We start from the raw sequence: 17,894 nt of genomic DNA, 5'->3' as shown, positions 1-17,894 counted from the left end.
CAAATAATTTAAAGGATAAAAGGAAGGGGAATTCTACCCATCTTTTCATTGCTAAGGCTGCAATCCTAAGGACATTTTCCTAGGAGTAAGCCCCATTGAAGAACACGGGGCTTACTTCTGAGTAGATCATCTTAGGATTGCTCTCTAAGTCTTCCTTGCCTTGAAGTTCTCACTTGAGCCGCAAACACACTGAAGTTCCTATTGGGAGGCGGCACCTTATTTCATGGCTGATTTTAATGTTTCGAATGCTATATTTTAAAAAATCTTGCATGTGCTTGCACGTGCTTGTGGAAAAGTTAGGACTTGGGGAAAAAAATACTCAATGCCCATAATTATATTATTTTCATCAAACCTATCGACCTCAGCACATACTGACAGCTATTCTGAACCTGCAACACAATTTGTGCGAGCACATTTCTATATCTTTACAAGGAATCTCGTAGCTTCCAAATGTGTTCCTGCAGCCGCTGGGAAAACACAGGGCATTCCTATGGCCATTTGAAAAATCCCCAAATAGCCATCAATTATCATTTGTTTCAGCATGCCCCAGAATTTGTTCTAAGGTATAATTAACTTACGGAACTCAATGCCAAAGGATTTAGCATCAGCCTCTCCTTTAGATGGCTCCAAAAAGGAGATTAACCATCTTCATAACTGGTTAGTCTGCGCTTGGCTACTTACTATGAAAACCAAAATGTCCACATGTTATGCACCTCTGAATACCATTTGCTAGAAGTAACATGGTGGCAGGGGGAAGAGTTTTGGCTTCCAACAACCTCTTAGGGGGATCTCTGGAGTTGATCACTGTGGGAAGCAACATGAAGGTCTAGATGGGCCAATGGTCTGATTCCAGCAGGGTTTGTTTTTTTAATTGTCAAAAATGTGTAGCTGCATGTACAACAATGCATGCACGTTTTTCTCTGGCAGGAAGCTGTGTTTTTCTGCAGTAGAACAGCAGGATTTGACTCCAGTGGCAACTTAGAGACCAACTAGTATTCCAGAATATAAGCTTTCAAGAGTCAGGGCTCCCTTCTGCAGACATATCTGAAGAAGGAAGCTTTAACTCTTGAAAGCTTACATCCTTGAAAAATCTTGTTGGTCTCTAAAGGGACACTGGACTCAAATCCTACTTTTTTATTAATGTGATAGATGTGCACAAGCCTCTACCCTCATATGATTGCCAATTCCACTTTGGCAAATTCCTGGAGATTTGGGGGCAGTGCTGGCGATGGTAAGCTTTGCAGATGGGAAGGAACTCTGTGGGGTTCCATAGAGTCTATGGAACTCAATTCCATAGAGTCCATCCTTTGAAGCTGCTGTCTTCCAAAGGAACATGAAACCAGTTCAAGACGAGTAGCCGTGTTAGTCTGTAGCAGTAGAAAAGAGCGAGAATCCAGTTGCACCTTTAAGACTAGCAAAATTGGTGGTAGGGTAGGAGCTTTCGAGAGTCACAGCTCACTTCTTCAGATACAGCTAGAAACTGTATCTGAAGAAGAGAACTGTATTTGAAGAAGTGAGCTGTGACTCACGAAAGCTTCTACCCTACCACCAATTTTTTTAGTCTTATAGGTGCTACTGGACTCTTGCTCTTTTCTAATGAAGCCAGTTGTAATTCTGGGAGATCTCCAGGCCTCACCTGGAGGCTGGCAACCTTACCACTAAGGGAGAGGAGAGGGAAAGCCGCTTCCCACCCTTCTTTATTTGGTTCCCTGGACCCCCCGCCCCCGCTCCTAAACCAGGTACACCTTTGGGGACTCACCTGTGCCTTCTCCTCCCGCCCAGGTGCTGGCCAATCGGTTCCTTCCTGCTTGAATAGCTGCGCCTGGAGATTCTGGCGGAGGCGCCGGGCGCTCCTCGAAGCGCGCAGCCCTTTTCCCTGCTCCGGTTCCGAGGAATTCCCAGCCCGCTCCGCCTCTCCGCGCCCCCCAAGCGCAACGCCCGGAGCGGCCGCGCACCTCCGAAGAAGCCTCCAGCGCTTCTAAACCAGGCGAAAGGTGCGCAGAGCGCCCGCCTCGCTTGCCCCTTGGCCACGCCCCTGCCGCGCCGCATGCACCAATGGGAGAGCAGCAGCGGGGCTGGGAGGTTCCCCGCCGGCTCCCTCCTTGCTTGCGTCCAGGGACTCCCGGGCTTCTCGCCGGCGGCGGCTCGTTCGAAATTCGTGCCTCGCCTCGCCAGCAATGCGTGTTGCAAACTTTTCGGCTGGATCGTTTGCATTCCGATTTGTTCTTCCTCGTGGAGAAGAGACCACCAGCATCTATAAGACTAACAAAATTTATTGTAGGGTATGAGCTTTTGTGTGAGACAGCTTCAGTTCACAAAAGCTCACACCCTACAATAAATGTTGTCAGTCTATAGGTGCTACTGGTCTCTTGCTCTTTTCTATTGCTACAGACAGACTAACCCATCTTCCTCTATCTCCGTACATTTCCAGGGTGTGAGCTTTTGAGAGTCAGAGCTCTCCCAGCTCTAGGAGAAAAGAAAACTAGTCCAGCGTAAAAACATAGACCAACAAAACAAACCACAGACAGCTTAAAACAACAGTTTCCAGACAGTCCTAAACAAAATTACTCCAGCCTAAGCCCATGGATTTCAGTGGGGTTAGACTAGAGTAACTCTGTTTAGGATTTTACTGTAAATTTCCCCATCCTAGAGATGGAGATTAACTCAATAAATTAACACAAGAGTACCACCATGAGCTGAATCATTATTGTTGCAGTTCCAATGTTATGAATGCTAATCAAGCGTCAGCAATGTCCTTCCACTCTCTACACTGGACAAAAAGGATGGTCCCTACACAAAAGAATCAATTAACATAAACTTGGCATTAAAAAATCAAAAATCAGTGGGAGAACATTTTAATCTTCAAGGGCTTTCCATTGGTGGTGACCTAAAAGTGGCCGTCCTCAAACAAAGGACCTTTGAGGGCAGATTACAACCCTGAGATTGCTGAAATGGGAGTTCATTCAAAACTTCAGAACAATGGAACTCCTGGGCCTGAATAGAGATATAGGCTTCTTTTCTCACTACAGATGCTAATTTCTGCTCTAATCAATTTGCATTGTCTTTATATCTTGGCTCTCCTCTCTTTGCTTCTCTCCACCTGCTTCCTCACTGGGAAATAAAAGCTCAGAGATCACCACTCCTCCCTGTATCTGAAGAAAGAAGCTTTGACTCTCAAAAAGCTTATACCCTGAAAGCTGGTTTTGTCTCAGGCTGGCCCGAGCAGAGTTGAAAGAATCAGAATAAAAAAATGATTACTTCTCTATTAAAAAAAAAACACTTATACCCTGAACGTCTTGTTGGTCTTTAAGGTGCCACTCGACTCAAATCCTATTGCTGTTGTTGCTAACTTACTTATTTGAAAAAAAGTCACCTCTCCAAGAACTTGCGCAAGGCAGCTTACAAAATAAAAGTAATGGAGACCCCTCCAAGTTTTACGATTCCAATGTATTTGTTTGGCTTAACTGTTCTTAAATATAGATGAGCAGTCTTACAAGCATAACTGCTCAGTGCAATCCTAAGGAGTTACTCCAATCTAAGCCCATTGACTTCCCCTCTTGAGAGAGAATTCTTGACTTCAAGAGTAACTCTCTTTAGCAGGGGTCATTTCATAGAAAAAGAGCCTGGGTGAATAGAAATGTTTTTTTCTTTTTTTTTTTTAAATTTTTATTGGTGAGTTTAACATTCAAATTTAATACATACAATCACTTAATAACTAATTAACCCTATCCCCCTCCCTTTCCCTTCCCCCTCCCTATCGACTTCCAACAGCTTTCCAACATAACCCCTCTTATTACTTAATAAAATCCCTTACTCTAAGCACATTCTAAAAATTTTTCCAGATATTCTATCATTTATATCAAATATACTATCAATATAGTACACATCTATCAATTATACTATCAATATAGTATACATCTTATAACCCTTAATATAGCAGACCAGTATAATATAGCATAACATTTAACAAGAATCTTAATTTAAACATATTCTATTTCTTTTAAACTTATATTCTATCAAATATACTACTATCAATATAATATATATTATAAAACCCTTACTGTGTGCCATGCCACCAATGTGGCACCACACACAACACCATTTTACGTAATCATTATATATTATACAACCTGATCCACTAACATTATATATCATTTATAATATATATAGTATACCCCATTAATATATTCATTTAACTATACTCTTATTCATATACTCTGAAAACAAATTCTCCTCACCCTTTTACTAGCTTAGATTATAATTACATTTCCCCTATATGGTAAGATCCCCTCTCTCTGTGAATAGAAATGTTTCGACGTGACACCTAAAAGAAGCAAAGTAGGCACCAGGTGAATCTCAAGGGGAAGGGCATTCCACAAGTGAGGTGCCACTACTAAAAAAGCCCTGCCTCTGGTTGCCACCTACCTCACCTCTGAAGGCAGGGGCATAGAGAGATAGGCTTGTGAGACAGATCTTAATTGGTGGGCTGTAGGTAAGTAACTCTCTAAACCTACCTGGGATTTCTCTTTCTCCCAGAAAGTGACACATTTTTTTTCCCAGATAAAAAGTTTTATGGAAAAGAAAAAGACAGTATCAGTACACAAGAAAGACATAAACAGAATATATTACAGCACCTTTAAGCTAGAAAATATTGCTCCTCTCCATCTCCTTACTTATTCTATACTCAGCATTTTATATTCAACATAATCAATATTTTATATTCAACATTTTAAAATATTTATTTTCTAATTAGCCTGCTTCCATAAAAATGGTTCTTAGTTTTTCTTAATTACCAGCTAAATAGTCAAAAAGGTCTTTTCATTTTTCCTGAAATTCTAAAATTGGTCTATTTTGCATATAGGCAGTTAATTTAGTCATAGACGCATATTCACACAAGTGACACATTTTGATATTTGTTACACTCACGTCATAAAATTGTGGCATCTTCAAGACTAACAAGATTTCATTCTAGTATAAACTGTGGGGGAGTAGAATCCACTTTTTCAGATGTAAGGAGGGGATCTTTGCTATGAAGACCCATTAAGAATATTCACTTCTTGATTCTGAAGAACTGGGCCTTTAGTACCATCTACATTTGTACTGGAATAAACTGTATATACTGGAATATACTGTTGCTAGTCTTTAAGGTGCCACAAACTCCGTTTTTCCTCAGACAGACTAACACCGCTGCCCTTCTGGAATTAATACCTGTTGTTACGAATTTACCATTGCTTGTTATTTTGTGATATTTGTATCGGTCCTAGGGCTTTTTTTCAGGTGGAATGCGGTGGAACGGAGTTCCGGAACCTCTTGAAAATGGTCACATGACTGGTGGCTCCGCCCCCTGATCTCCAGACAGAGGGGAGTTTAGGCAATCTAAACTCCCCTCTGTCTGGAGATCAGGGGGCGGGGCCACCAGCCATGTGACCATTTTCTCTGAGGGCAACCCACTGAGTTCCACCACCTCTTTTCCCAGAAAAAAAGCCCTGATCAGTCCTAATACAAAGGCACGACGCTGCTGTTGGCTTTGGAATTCTTCTGTACACTATGAAAGCTACCTATAGTATCTGCATCTTAGAATGAGGAAAGGTGGCAATTGTAGTTCTACATGGCCCCTACAAACATCTTTACTTAAAGAAGTCTGTTTTGGTGTATTCAAAAACCTCAGGGCAGGAACTTTATCTTGTAGGAGTGGCAAGTGCTGAGGCTGTTGAACAAACAATACCTGTCTCTACAAATTATGAACACAAGAAGAACCCTTGCTGGATCCGAGTAAAGATCTACCTATCTAAGGGTGGGAATACATGTTACGAAGTACCTAGGAATGGTCAAGTGAAACTCATTTCACATATCCTTCCTCCAGCTTTCCATACACTCGCTTGCACAGTCACACTTCAATAGAAAAGAGCAAGAGTTCAGTAGCACCTATAAGCAAGGGTCATTTCGTAGAAAAAGAGCTGGAGTAACTTATTAGCATAACTCATTAGCATATGCCACACCCCTTGAAATCACCAGAAATGTGTCATTAGCATAAGTGATTTGCATATACCACACCCCCTGACATCACCTATCCTGGCTGTTTGGGACTGCATCTTGGCCATTCAGGAATGAAATTGGGCCCAAAATGGCAAAAAAGGGCTGAAATGGCCCCAAAGGGGCCCAAAATGGTAAGGATTGGGCTGCTGCTGAGCGGAAGAGTGATCCACCACCCGTCAGAGGCCCAATTCGGGCCATTTCTGCCCCAATCCAGGCTGAAACAGGCCCAAAATGGCCAAGAGTCAGGTGGGCAGGGCCACCTGACATGTGACCTCTTTGGGGAACTACCGGAACTGCGTTCCTGTGCATTCCCCCTCAAAATGAGCCCTGCCTATAAGACTAACAAAAGGGGATTAGACAAATTTATGGCTGTCTATCAATAGCTATTGCCCTGACTTGGATACTCCAGACGAGCGTGATCTTGTCATATCTCAGAAGCTAAGCAGGGTGGGCCTAGGTTAGCAATTGGATGGGAGAACTCCAACGAAGACTAAAGTTCCAGAGGTAGGCAATGGCAAACTACCTCTGTTAGCCTATTGCCATGAAAACCCCACCAGGTGTCATCATAAGTCAGCTATGACTTGACGGCACTGTCCACCACCCCATCAACAGCTACTAGCCACAAATTAGCTATTAGCCACAAACGCTAATGGAACCTTCAGGTTCAGAGGCAAGATGGCTTGGAGAACCAGTTGCTGGGGAGAAAAAAAGAAAAAAAGAAGATCAGCGCTGGAATGAGTTGCTTCGTCTTTCTAGAAGTGAAAAAGTTAGCAGTGTGTATCATTGCATGTTCCAAAGGCTGGTTAGATCTAGATTTTAGTGGTTCTCATGACTCTTAATGGGCTGTACGTTATATTTGATTTATCATTCTTCTGTCAATAAATGTTCTAATCTAACACCTGAGCCACCTTGCTCTGAGTCATCTGTTTGCAAGCCTAGCCCAGTATATGACACCTGGTTAATGGGTGACATACCAGCCATTGGCTTGTTCTTTCTTTCTTTCTTTCTTTCTTTCTTTCTTTCTTTCTTTCTTTCTTTCTTTCTTTCTTTCTTTCTTTCTTTCTTTCTTTCTTTCTTTCAGTGACTGAGTCCCATTTGGGAGTCCCATTTGGGAGGCACTGATGAAATTTTTCCACAGAGAATTGACTTGCTGAGGAACCCTCATGTGTTGCAGAGGATTCTGGGAAATGTTCCAAGATGTTCATTTTTCCTCCAGGTGGTTGACAACCCTACCTCAAAATGGTGCCTATTGTTTGCTGCCCCTCCACGCTGTGAGGCAGATTATTTTGAGAGCGAGTGAGCAACCAGTCCGTGGCACACACAGTGCCATCTTAAGCAGTGTGACACTTTTCTAAGCCCATCACTTAAGAAGAGTTCACTGTCAATCAGCTACATGGCTGAGTGGGATTTGATTCTAGGCTTCCCAATTGTAGCTAGAGTTGCCAACTCCAGGTAGGGAAATTCCTGGATATTCAAGGGGTGGATCCCGAGGAGGGCAGCGTTTGAGGAGGGACCACAGCGGTGTATAATACCGCTGAGTTCACCCTCCAAAAGCTGCCATATTCTCCAACGGAACTGATCCCTTTAGTCTGGAGATCAGTTGATTTCAATGGACTTGGATTGGAGTAACTCTGCTTAGGATTTCACTGTTAATCCTTTAGTAAGGCCAAATTTGTGAACTTCTGAACAGTTTTAGCATTTGAGCAACTGGATTGGTATGCAAGAACGACAAATATAGAGTTGTCTGGTATCAAAATGCTTGCCTAAAGTTCTCTTGGGAAATGGAAACTGGGAAGTCAACATTTCCAAAATTCTTTAGCGGTATATGTGGATTGCAGCATCTTCTGGAGGCTGGAAATGTTGTACTTCTTATCACATGAATGGCAGACTAGTACAGGCATTTAGTAGACATCTCACCTATATGCCAGGAGTCCCCAACATAGTGCCCATTGGCACCATGGTGCCCACCAACACCTTTCCTGGCACCCACCAAGTGTTTTTAGATAGTGGAAGAGACCAGGCAGGGCTATTGCACAGCAAGGCTTCAGACTGGCCATTGGAAATTTGATTGTGCAGATTCAAAAATTGTTTCAGTATAGGATTGCCAGCTTCCTGCTAGGGGCCAGCGTGAGGGCAAGGCGTTGGGAAAGGGGGGAGGCATATCAGCAGACACAAGAGCAAAATGAGTGTGCCCACGTTCCCTGTTGATTATGTAATTTCCAGTTCAACCTGGAAGTGAAGGGTCATGCCAGGAGTGATGTTTAAAAAAATCAGCCCCAAACATAGCCAAAAAGCTATATTTTTAAAGAATTGGCCGCTGGTACAACCTGCCACTTCTGGGTCTTGCTGGAAATGATGTAATCATCAAGGGATGCAGGTGAGCATGCACAAATCCCACCCACCCACCCCGGTAACCTTGTTTTGGTACCACATCATAAGATCTTCATTGCATGGCTGGAGATAAGCTGTATGCAAAAAAATTTTTAAAACAATATGTTCATTTTTAAAAGCATCCTGTTTAACAGAGCTTCTGCCTGTAATGTTGAAGAAGAGTTGCTATTAGAGTTATGCATAACTTTAATCTTTTACATTTTATGGTTGGGTCCAGCTTTTTCGGCGGGGGTGAATCAAGACAGACACAGCGCTTGGGGAGGATTTATAACCCTTTCCTTTGCAGCATTTCCTGATTTAAATCACCCCCTCCTGTACCAGTCATTCCTGTCCCTGCCTCAGATTTTGCATATAAAATGATTTTACAATGATTTGGACCGCAAGTGCATGCAGCCTCCTATTTCCTACTCTGGCTAGAAGCTGTTCTCAAAGGTCTAGGCTGATTGCCCAGTAATCAGGGACCCTGAATATAAAGCAGATACTCGGCCACTAATCTAAGTAGAGTTGCCAGTTTGCAGGTGGTGGCTAGAGACTTCCCAGAATTACAACTGCTCTCAAGGTCACAAAGTTCAGTTCCCCTTGAGAAAATGGCTGCTTTGGATGGTGGGCTATGGTGACGTCCTTCCCCTCCCCAAACTCTTCCCTCCCCAGGCTCCACCCCCAAAATCTCCAGGAATTTCCCAGTCCAGAGTTGGCAACCCTAATCTATGTGCACACCTGAATGTAGCTGAGCTAATTGCTTCGAGTCACCTGTATCAGCTCACTAGGAGAAATAGCTAAGGGTTGGTTTCTTAGGACTTGGGGGTCAGGCATCAATTCCTATTGTGGAATACCTTAGCCAAACTTACAATAATCCTTCCTGCCATCTTTGTGAGACTTGGCCTGTGTTAGAAAGTTAACAATTCTTAATTCGGAAAAACAGTGTAAACAGAGGCCTCCTCCTCTAGCAAAGTGAAATTAACCTTTGGCAAATATTGATATTGTAGGAGGAGATCCTTGCAGGGAATGTGGTAGCACCAGTCAAGCTGCAAAGCAGATTTGGAATGGGTCAGTTTAATAAATTACTCAGACGCTACAATTTGGAAAACAGCATCTCCTGTCCTTTATTTTGACGGTACGTTTTTGTATCTGTCGAAAGCATTTCCTTTGAAACATCAGTGTTTGGGGCTTGATAAATGTATAGGTCCTTCAGTGCTCTTTGAGTTCAGACAAACGTTCTTCTATGATTTTTTTTAGGTCCTGGTTCCCAATAAGCATATTAGGCTGTGTATAGAATGGACCATTTTGGACATTTTGGTGGCTGAAATGCTACTCATACAAAATGTTACTCATTAAAAAAAATCACTACGCATAAAATACTAGTCATCAGGAAGACTAGGTCAGAACCCTTCTTCCTCACATTTTCGTTTTTTATGTGTAAAGATATTTTTTTTGCACCCAGCCTGTTGAGCCTTCATCAATAGTTGGTAGCGATACAGTCTACGCACACCTCAGAAAATTCATAGCAATTAGGATGTGCCTTCATGGTTGAGGGGGTTTGAAATGATAAGCAAAGCTAGGATTGAGATCTGGCAGGAATACATCAGAGCTTTAAGCTATCCATGCCCAATTTAGATGAATAATAATAATAATAATAATCAGGGCTTTTTTTCTGGAAAAAGATGTAGTGGAGCTCAGTGGTGGAACTCAAAACCGCACAATGACATCTCTCTGGGTCAGCTGGAACAAGGGGGGAGTTTTTTTAAGTTTAAATGACCCTCGGCAAAAATGGTCACATGGCCAGTGGCCCCGCCCCCTGATCTCCAGACAGAGGGGAGTTTAGATCAGGGGGCGGGGCCACCGGCCATGTGACCATTTTTAAGAGGTGCCGGAACTCCGTTCCACCACGTTCCCCCTGAAAAAAAGGCCTGATAATAATAATAAATAACTGTGCGTATAAACCCAAGAAGCAGATTTTGTCATTGGGAGCTCCTCCTCCAAGCTCTAAACCCATGCCAGGGCATTAAAACCTGGAGGATGGGTCAAGAGATCCACTGAAGGCCTTCAAGGATTAACTGGCAATACAAAAAAGCCAGTGTGGAAAGATGACAGCAACGACATCTTATTGATGGTTTAGATACGGGATTAATCCCTCCCATTCCTTGAGTCTCAGTGAGAAAGGGGACTATAAATGACATAGTTTGCTAAGTCAGTGACCCAGTGAAAATGTCTATTGTCTTAAAGACACTCCTGTATCTCTGAGCTGCTGTGGCTGTAACAGCAGTAGTCAATGAAACTGCAGGTCTGGGCCTAAGAGTTGTTGAGAACTGGACTTGAGTCATAAGATTGGCTCAAATCCATACTGTAAATCTGGCCAGTAGCTTCAGACAAGATAATAAGGGGATTAAACTCTTTGGTGAAGAACAGGTCTATCAAATTCTATTAGCCATCGCTGATAAATTGAGCCTCTGTGTTCAGAAGCTGTATACCACATAATAACAATTGTTGAGAGGAGTGACAATGAGGGAAGAGCTGTTGCTTTCATGCCTTGCTTGGATTTCCTGGGGACAGCTAGTAGGCCACAGAGGGAAACAGGATGTTAAACGAAATGCCAGAGGGACCTTTGGAATTTTGAGAGGGAATGGTGAGCGCCTCTCCAAAATGGTTGCCACAAGAGGTGAAGCCAAACCCAAAATGGCTGGCACAAGAAATAGAGCCAGATACAATACCTCCCTCCTTGCTCTGAAAAAGAACTGCAGAATAAAAAGAAATGAAGGAAAAGCCAGGAAGGCAGGGAAAAAGAGAAAGGGGAATAGAACCACAAGCCTGGAGAGTTCCTGTCCCTCATGGAAACCCCTTTCATTTGAATGAGGGCAGCCAATAAGAGGCCCTGCCTTACAAAGGCCTTGCCCACTTTCTGAAATCTCAGACGGTGCCAGGGGAAGTACTGGTGGGTGCTATGGCACTCACAGGCACTGCATAGAGTCTGACCCAGCACTGCTTTTCTTATGTTCTGATCCAGAACCAAGCATGCATCTAGTGGTGCAGCAGCGGCATCTTTGCTCAGGCCAAGCCTTGATACACAGGTTGTCGCTGCCAGTCCTTTGCATAAGCAACCCATACATGCTTGCCACCTTCTGAGGTGGATTCATTTCATGCCAGCTTAGACCTGATTCTGATAGTGCCATTGTAAACAAAGCAGGATCTTCTTCATCCAGAATTTCAGATGTCAAACAGAATAAGCTTTTTCCCCACCTCACCATTCATCCTGTTGGGATATTAGACACTGAGAGGAAGAAATAAGCCTTATGTCCAAATGCCAATCTCAAAGATGCCTATTCAAGTTGCCAACTCCAGGTTGGGAAACTCCTGGAGATTTGGAGGGTGGAGTCTGAAGAGGGAGAGAGTAGTATGAGAGAAGAGAGACCTCAGCAGAGTATAATGTTATAGACTCTATCCTCGAAAGCAGCCATTTTTTAAAAAGGATTTGATTTCTGGTTCTGGGAGATCTCTAGCCACCATACCCCTATGTTCCAGCTTCATATACCTGGGGGAAAATTTACCAGCCAGAGAATCAGAAATGCAAGAGATATGAAACCTTTTAAAATTTCTGACACAAAACTGAGCCATGTTAACACTTATTGCCCAGTAGAGAACTTCTACTTTAGCTCCTCTCCCCCATTATTGCCTGGGCTCTGTGTAAAGTGATTTACCTCCATAATATGAAAAGCTCCATTTGCCTGTTTCCGTACATTATTAAATCTCTCTTAAAGGGACAAGATGTTTTTCTTCAGCCCTGTTGGCAACTCACCCTATGCAGTTTTCCTGACTCAGAATGGCCACTAGGGGGCACCCTTTGCTCCATTGGGGACTGCGTATGTTTGTACACAGGGTTGTGTGGCATGTTATTGCAATTTTTTAAAATTAAAGCAATTTTTTCTCCCAACAAAAATATAGAGGAGTCTTGTGGCACCTAAAGGCAGAGAAGATTTTATTAATAAAACAACACAAAGTTAATACATAAAATTGTTCATCGTCAAAGCGTTGCGAGACTTATTTATTTTTGCAGCAACAAACTAACACAACTACCGATTTGGAATTGTTTTCTCTTAACAATGAATGGTAGATTTTAAATTATTTAAATTGTAAGTTATTTCACAAAAAAGCATATAAATCCCCATCCCCTTTCCCCCTTTTCTTTTCATCAATTATATTTCTGTATGTCGTTGTGGTTAAAGGCACAGGAATAAGAAAACTTAGATACTTTTGTATATTACATCATACAAATTTGTTTAATTAAAAGGCAGGTAGGGTTGCCAACCTCCAGGTGGGCCCTGGCTGGGATTGCTTTACAAATAATCTCCAGAGCTCCACCCTTCAATATCCATGGGATGGTAAAATTATTGCTCTTCTTGAAGAATCCTGGCATTTCATCTGTAAATCTCAAAAAGAAGAAATGGCTACATTAACAAAAACTGGAGATAAGTTTCTTACCTGTGAAGTGCATTTTGGAACTTTTTCAATTTATTGGATTGGCCATTATATGTATCATTGCATTTTGTCTGAATCTGTACAGTAATTCTTTGTATCCAGTGGTGTATATATGGTTTGGAATGTGCATGGTTACTATAGATATATTTACCTTCTCCTAGGATTTCATATAGTATATTACAGGCTTTATTCATTGTATTCTCCATATTTATTACATTTGATGTATTTATAATATTTATTATATTCTCTGTGCACTTTTGGCACTTTGCACTTTTCTAAATAATTAAAAAATAACATACATTTGGGTTTAGTCCGGTTCCTCTGGCAGGCTTTTTGCCTTTTCCTTTGCTACCTCCAGGTGGTGGCTGGAGATCTCCCGAAACTACAGCTGATCTCCAGGCCACTGAAATCAGTTCCGCTGGAGAAAATGCTGCTTTGGAGGGTGGGTTCTATGGCATGATACCCTACTGACGTCTTCCCCCTTCCCAAACCATGCTGTCTCCATGCTCCACCCCCAGGATCTCCAGAAATTCCTCAAACTTGACCAGGCAACCTTAATTCTCCTGGAGAAAATGGCTGCTTTGGAAGGTGGACTCTATGATATTATACCCTTCTGAGGTCCCTCCTCTCTCCATACCTTGCCCCTCTTAGGGTTGTCGTATTCCGAGTGAGGCCTGGAGAGCTTCCAGAATTACAACTGATCTCCTGACCACAACAATCAATTCCCCTGGAGAAAATGGCAGCTTTAGAGAGTGGAATCTATGGGATTCTATACACTGCTGAGATCTCTCTGCTCTCCCAAACTCCTCCTTCTCCAGGCTCCACCCCCAAATATCCAGGTAATTCCCAGCCCATAGCAGCCCTGCTCCATCCTCCAAATCTCCAGGAATTTCCCCACCACCTGGAGTTGGCAACCAACAGGTAATTAATGAAAATTGCTAGGAGGCCCTAAATTTTTTTTAAAAAAGACTAAAGTCGTCTGACTCAGTGGTGGCTTTCAATATGTGCATGTCATTTCCCCTCTTTTAATTTTTAAAAGTTGCAGTCACTCCCCAGTTAAGACACAAGAGGGAGCTATTTGCTCATAAAATCTCGACAGAGATGGCGGCTGAGCTTCCTTGGTCCCAAACAAAAGTTAGGTAAATCTTTTTTATTATTATGAAGAGCAGCCTACAAATTAGGTAGCAGACTATTCCTAATGAAAGGTATGACGTAATAACATTGCCATGAGTCTGGTGTGTGTGTGTGTGTGTGTGCGCGCGCGCGCGCGCAGCTGCCACCGACAGTCGCTATCTCTTGTGAGGAGGGGAGGATGCAGCAATTGTCAATTGGCCTGTAGGCGGCCATCTTGTTAGTGTTACCATGGTAACTGGAAACGTGTGTAGCTGGAAGCAACCTGAAGGGAACTGCAGGTAGGAAGGGGGGGGGGGAGAGAGATACTTGTTAGGGTTGCCAACCTGCAGGTGGGATGAAAAGATGAACGCCATGACCTACTAACTAAATAACCATTTAGCAATGAATTAAGCAATCAATTTCCCCAGCCAGAGTTGGCAACGCTAAGTCTGGTTCGCAGTCCCCAAAGGGGAGAAAAGTTGTTTGTGCATTAGGAACCAAACAACAATGGTCGGTAGGTATAGTAGGGCTTCCAGCCTCCAGGTATAGTAGGGCTGCATCATGATGTACCACCTGCGTTACATCGTGGTAGACACCTGAAAGAATAGGAAAGTAACAACAAAATGTTTTTGAATAGATGCATACTTACCGTCTTCCTCCATGTGCCTGGAGTCTTTGCCCTGTTCCTGGAAAGCTACTGGAACAGGACTGCTATCTCAGTCTGCCTCAGACTGAAATATAAGCTATGAACCTCGTAGAGGGCTTAGTAACAAGAGAATGTATTGCATTTGTTATATTGTAATTTTGTATCACTGTATGTCTGTTTGATGCTGAGCACATTTGTTACATTGATTAGAGAGCGTTAGCCTTATATATATATGTATGTATGTATATGTATGTATGTATATATGTGTGTGTGTGTGTATGTGTATATATATATATATATATGTATATATATGTATATGTATATATATATATGTATATGTATATATATGTATATATATTTGCATGTTTGTATAATGACAAAGCACATTTGTTGCAGCGGTTGTGAATGTAAGTCATTTCAGGATCCATCCCAGGTGGGTTTCCCACTTTCTCCTTATTGCCTTGTTCCGGGGTGAGCCTTGTTCCATTTTTCCCTGTGACTGATATAGCCTCCAGGTGGTGGCTGGAGATCTCCTGGAATTACAGCTGATCTCCAGGTGACAGAGATCAGCTCCCCTGGAGAAAATGGCTCTCTTGGAAGGTGGACTCTATGGCATTATTGCCAGCTGAAGTCCCTTTCCCTCCCAAACCCCACCCTCTCCAGGCGCCGCCGCCCCGCCCCCAAATCTCCAGGAATTTTCCAACCAGGAGCTGGCAAACCTAAGGTATGGGAAAAGATGCCAAACCATTCAGGACATGGGTGGATCTTTCTCTCTGACTGCAAATGTGAACCCTAGATATTACCCCCCCCCCGCCCCCACTCACCAGTTTTTACTTCTAAAAGTAAGGTGAACAGAGGAAACCCTTATGCAGTTGCCAGGTCTGGGTTGGGATATTCCTGGAGATTTGAGGGTGGAGCTTGAGGAGGGCAGAGTTTGGGAAAGGAAAGGACCTAAGTGGGGAACTTCACCCTCCAAAACAGCCATTATCTCCAGGGGAACTAATCTGGACATCAGTTGACATTCTGGGAGATCTCCTGGCCCCCCACCTGGAGATTGGCAACCCTTTTGATGGGGCAGGGTTTGATTGTTTGTTTGTTTGTTTGTAAATAGGGATCTGGGCCTTCTCCTAGTTTCTACAGAAGGGTAATTGCTCCTCAGACCTGTTTAGCAAGCCAGAATTACTTCTGCACAAAAATATTTTATTTTGTAGTGCTTTTCAGGCTAAGTTGGCACCTCAGGCAGTTTGAATTTAAAAAAAAACAGTACAAAGGACAACCAAAGTTAAATTCCAAAGTGTTCCATGGGAGGTGATTGTGCCCCCCCCCCCACTTTCAGCTTCCAACTGTCACTGATGGGATGGAACCCTTCGAGGGAAGGCAGTTAGCATAGTCCATTATTCCAGCACCATTTATGAAGAGTGCTTTTATTTCCTAACAGCAGCGGCAGAAAAGCTTTAAGGACTGGGGAGAAGACACTGACTAAAACAACATCTGCTCAGCAGTTTGTGTATGTGTTACTAATTTGGTGTGTATTTGATGGATTTTGTAAACTGCAATCAGAGGCCATGTATGGAGCCTTATGAAAAAGAAATAAATAACTACTTGCACCCTTGTGCTCTTTGCCAGAGTCATAATCTGAAATATGTGACATCTTTGGTCCTGAGGGTAGGTAGAGGGGTTTCCCCTCACTACATGCTGAAACCTGTTGAAATAAATGGGATTATGCACACCTAACTCTACATGAACGTGATCTGTAAACAACTGAATTCCCTCTGGAGCAGTGTTTCTTGGTCATAGGAGGATAGCTGGTTTAAGATCCAGCCCCTCATTTTTTAGAGATTAAGCTCTGATTTTAACCACATGTTTTGTTCACACAAGTAGAGGCACTAAAGAGTAAAAGAATAAATGTTTCTTCATGATTTTGCAGGTTGCCTATCTAGTGAAATTACGGTGCAGTCAACAGTTATACACCCAAGGACGTCGAAAAGGGAAAGTCTGTTTAATTGATTGTTAATTGATTAATCAACTGCCTTTTAATTGATTATACTACTTAATACAAATCAATGTACATATTACCAAAACCTCAGGTTGTTAAAATATTGAAGGAGTTGTGGGTTCCTATAATTAGAAGAAGAAAAGGCTGCTACTCCTTTTTAACAGCAACACACCAGAAGCGGTAATCTCAGACAATAAACAAGGATGCCCTTAACTCTCAGCTCCTTTGATTAAACTTTGTCTCAGAGTCTCTCTACACATTACTAACTACGCTCAAGTAAACCTAATTTCACATGCCCCCCCTCCAACTTTCCATGCACTCCCTAGCACAGTTGCACTTCAATTTGCTCCGCTGCTAAAGGTATCCCAGTTTCCTCTACATCCGTTCATTGAAATGCAGATCTTGACACTTTCTCACACCTTAAAGAAATGCAAATTCGCAATTCAAAGGTGCCTACAGCATTTATTCTTGCGGGGGGGGGGGACATAGCTGAAAAGGTGCTTTGCCCTCTGGAATCGCTTGCAGATGTAGTAGTCACACAAAGGGAGCTCCCGTGAAAGTGGCATTCACGTGAACAGAGCAAAAGAAAAGAAAGAGTAAACATATAATAAACAATATAAATAATTCAGTTTTTTAAAATATCCAGCACATATCAATCCTTGAATGTGTTTGGTTACTACATTCATGTCTCCAAAGATCATCATCATCTTGAAAATCAAAAATGGATTGGAAAACATGTTCATAAAATTTTTTCTCTTGCATTGTTTGGTGCATATATTGTTGCTAGTGTGTAAATCTTGCCTTCCAGAAGCCTGATATTCAAAATCATATATCTTCCATCAGAGTCTGTTAATTCTTCTGTAACATTTATTTGTAAATTGGTTGTTGTGGGTTTTCCGGGCTGTATTGCCATGGTCTTGGCATTGTAGTTCCTGACGTTTCGCCAGCAGCTGTGGCTGGCATCTTCAGAGGTGTAGCACCAAAAGACAGAGATCTCTCAGTGTCACAGTGTGGAAAAGATGTAGGTCATTTGTATCTACTCAGGAGGGGTGGGGTTGAGCTGAGTCATCCTGTAAGAGTTTCCCAGGGTGTGGAATGCTACTGGCGGGAGGCTTCACTGTATCCTGAGGAGGTTCTTTTGCATATGGATTGGTACTTGATGTGCTAATCTTCTCTGCAGGGCTATTGTCGGGGATAGAATGTTTTGTTAGCCTGGTGTTTTTCAGAACTGGAAACCATGCT

General features: G+C 42.6%; 2 protein-coding genes across 11 annotated transcripts in view; one reads left to right on the top strand and one right to left on the bottom strand.

Moving 5' to 3' along the window:
- The window catches only part of SYTL2 (synaptotagmin like 2), a 98,534-nt gene extending 96,578 nt beyond the window's left edge, over positions 1 to 1,956 (bottom strand). For all 8 annotated transcript variants that reach the window (XM_054973736.1, XM_054973742.1, XM_054973741.1 and 5 more), the window contains exon 1: positions 1,760 to 1,956. The gene's annotated coding sequence lies outside the window, so the exon portion shown is untranslated. The remainder of the gene's footprint in view (positions 1 to 1,759) is intronic.
- A 12,044-nt stretch (positions 1,957 to 14,000) lies between these two features.
- CCDC83 (coiled-coil domain containing 83) overlaps positions 14,001 to 17,894 on the top strand; it is a 40,192-nt gene continuing 36,298 nt past the window's right edge. Inside the window, exons 1-2 of one of the 3 annotated variants that reach the window (XM_054974749.1) lie at positions 14,282 to 14,309; positions 16,584 to 16,649. The gene's annotated coding sequence lies outside the window, so the exon portion shown is untranslated. Of the gene's footprint in view, positions 14,037 to 14,266; positions 14,310 to 16,583; positions 16,650 to 17,894 lie in introns of those variants that run through there. The other 2 variants (XM_054974751.1, XM_054974750.1) reach the window with 2 other exon arrangements.

Source organism: Eublepharis macularius, chromosome 3 (genome assembly GCF_028583425.1).
Source record: "Eublepharis macularius isolate TG4126 chromosome 3, MPM_Emac_v1.0, whole genome shotgun sequence".
NCBI lineage: Eukaryota > Metazoa > Chordata > Lepidosauria > Squamata > Eublepharidae > Eublepharis > Eublepharis macularius.
Note: the sequence above shows the minus strand (reverse complement) of the source record. Positions and strands in the feature narration are given on the sequence as shown.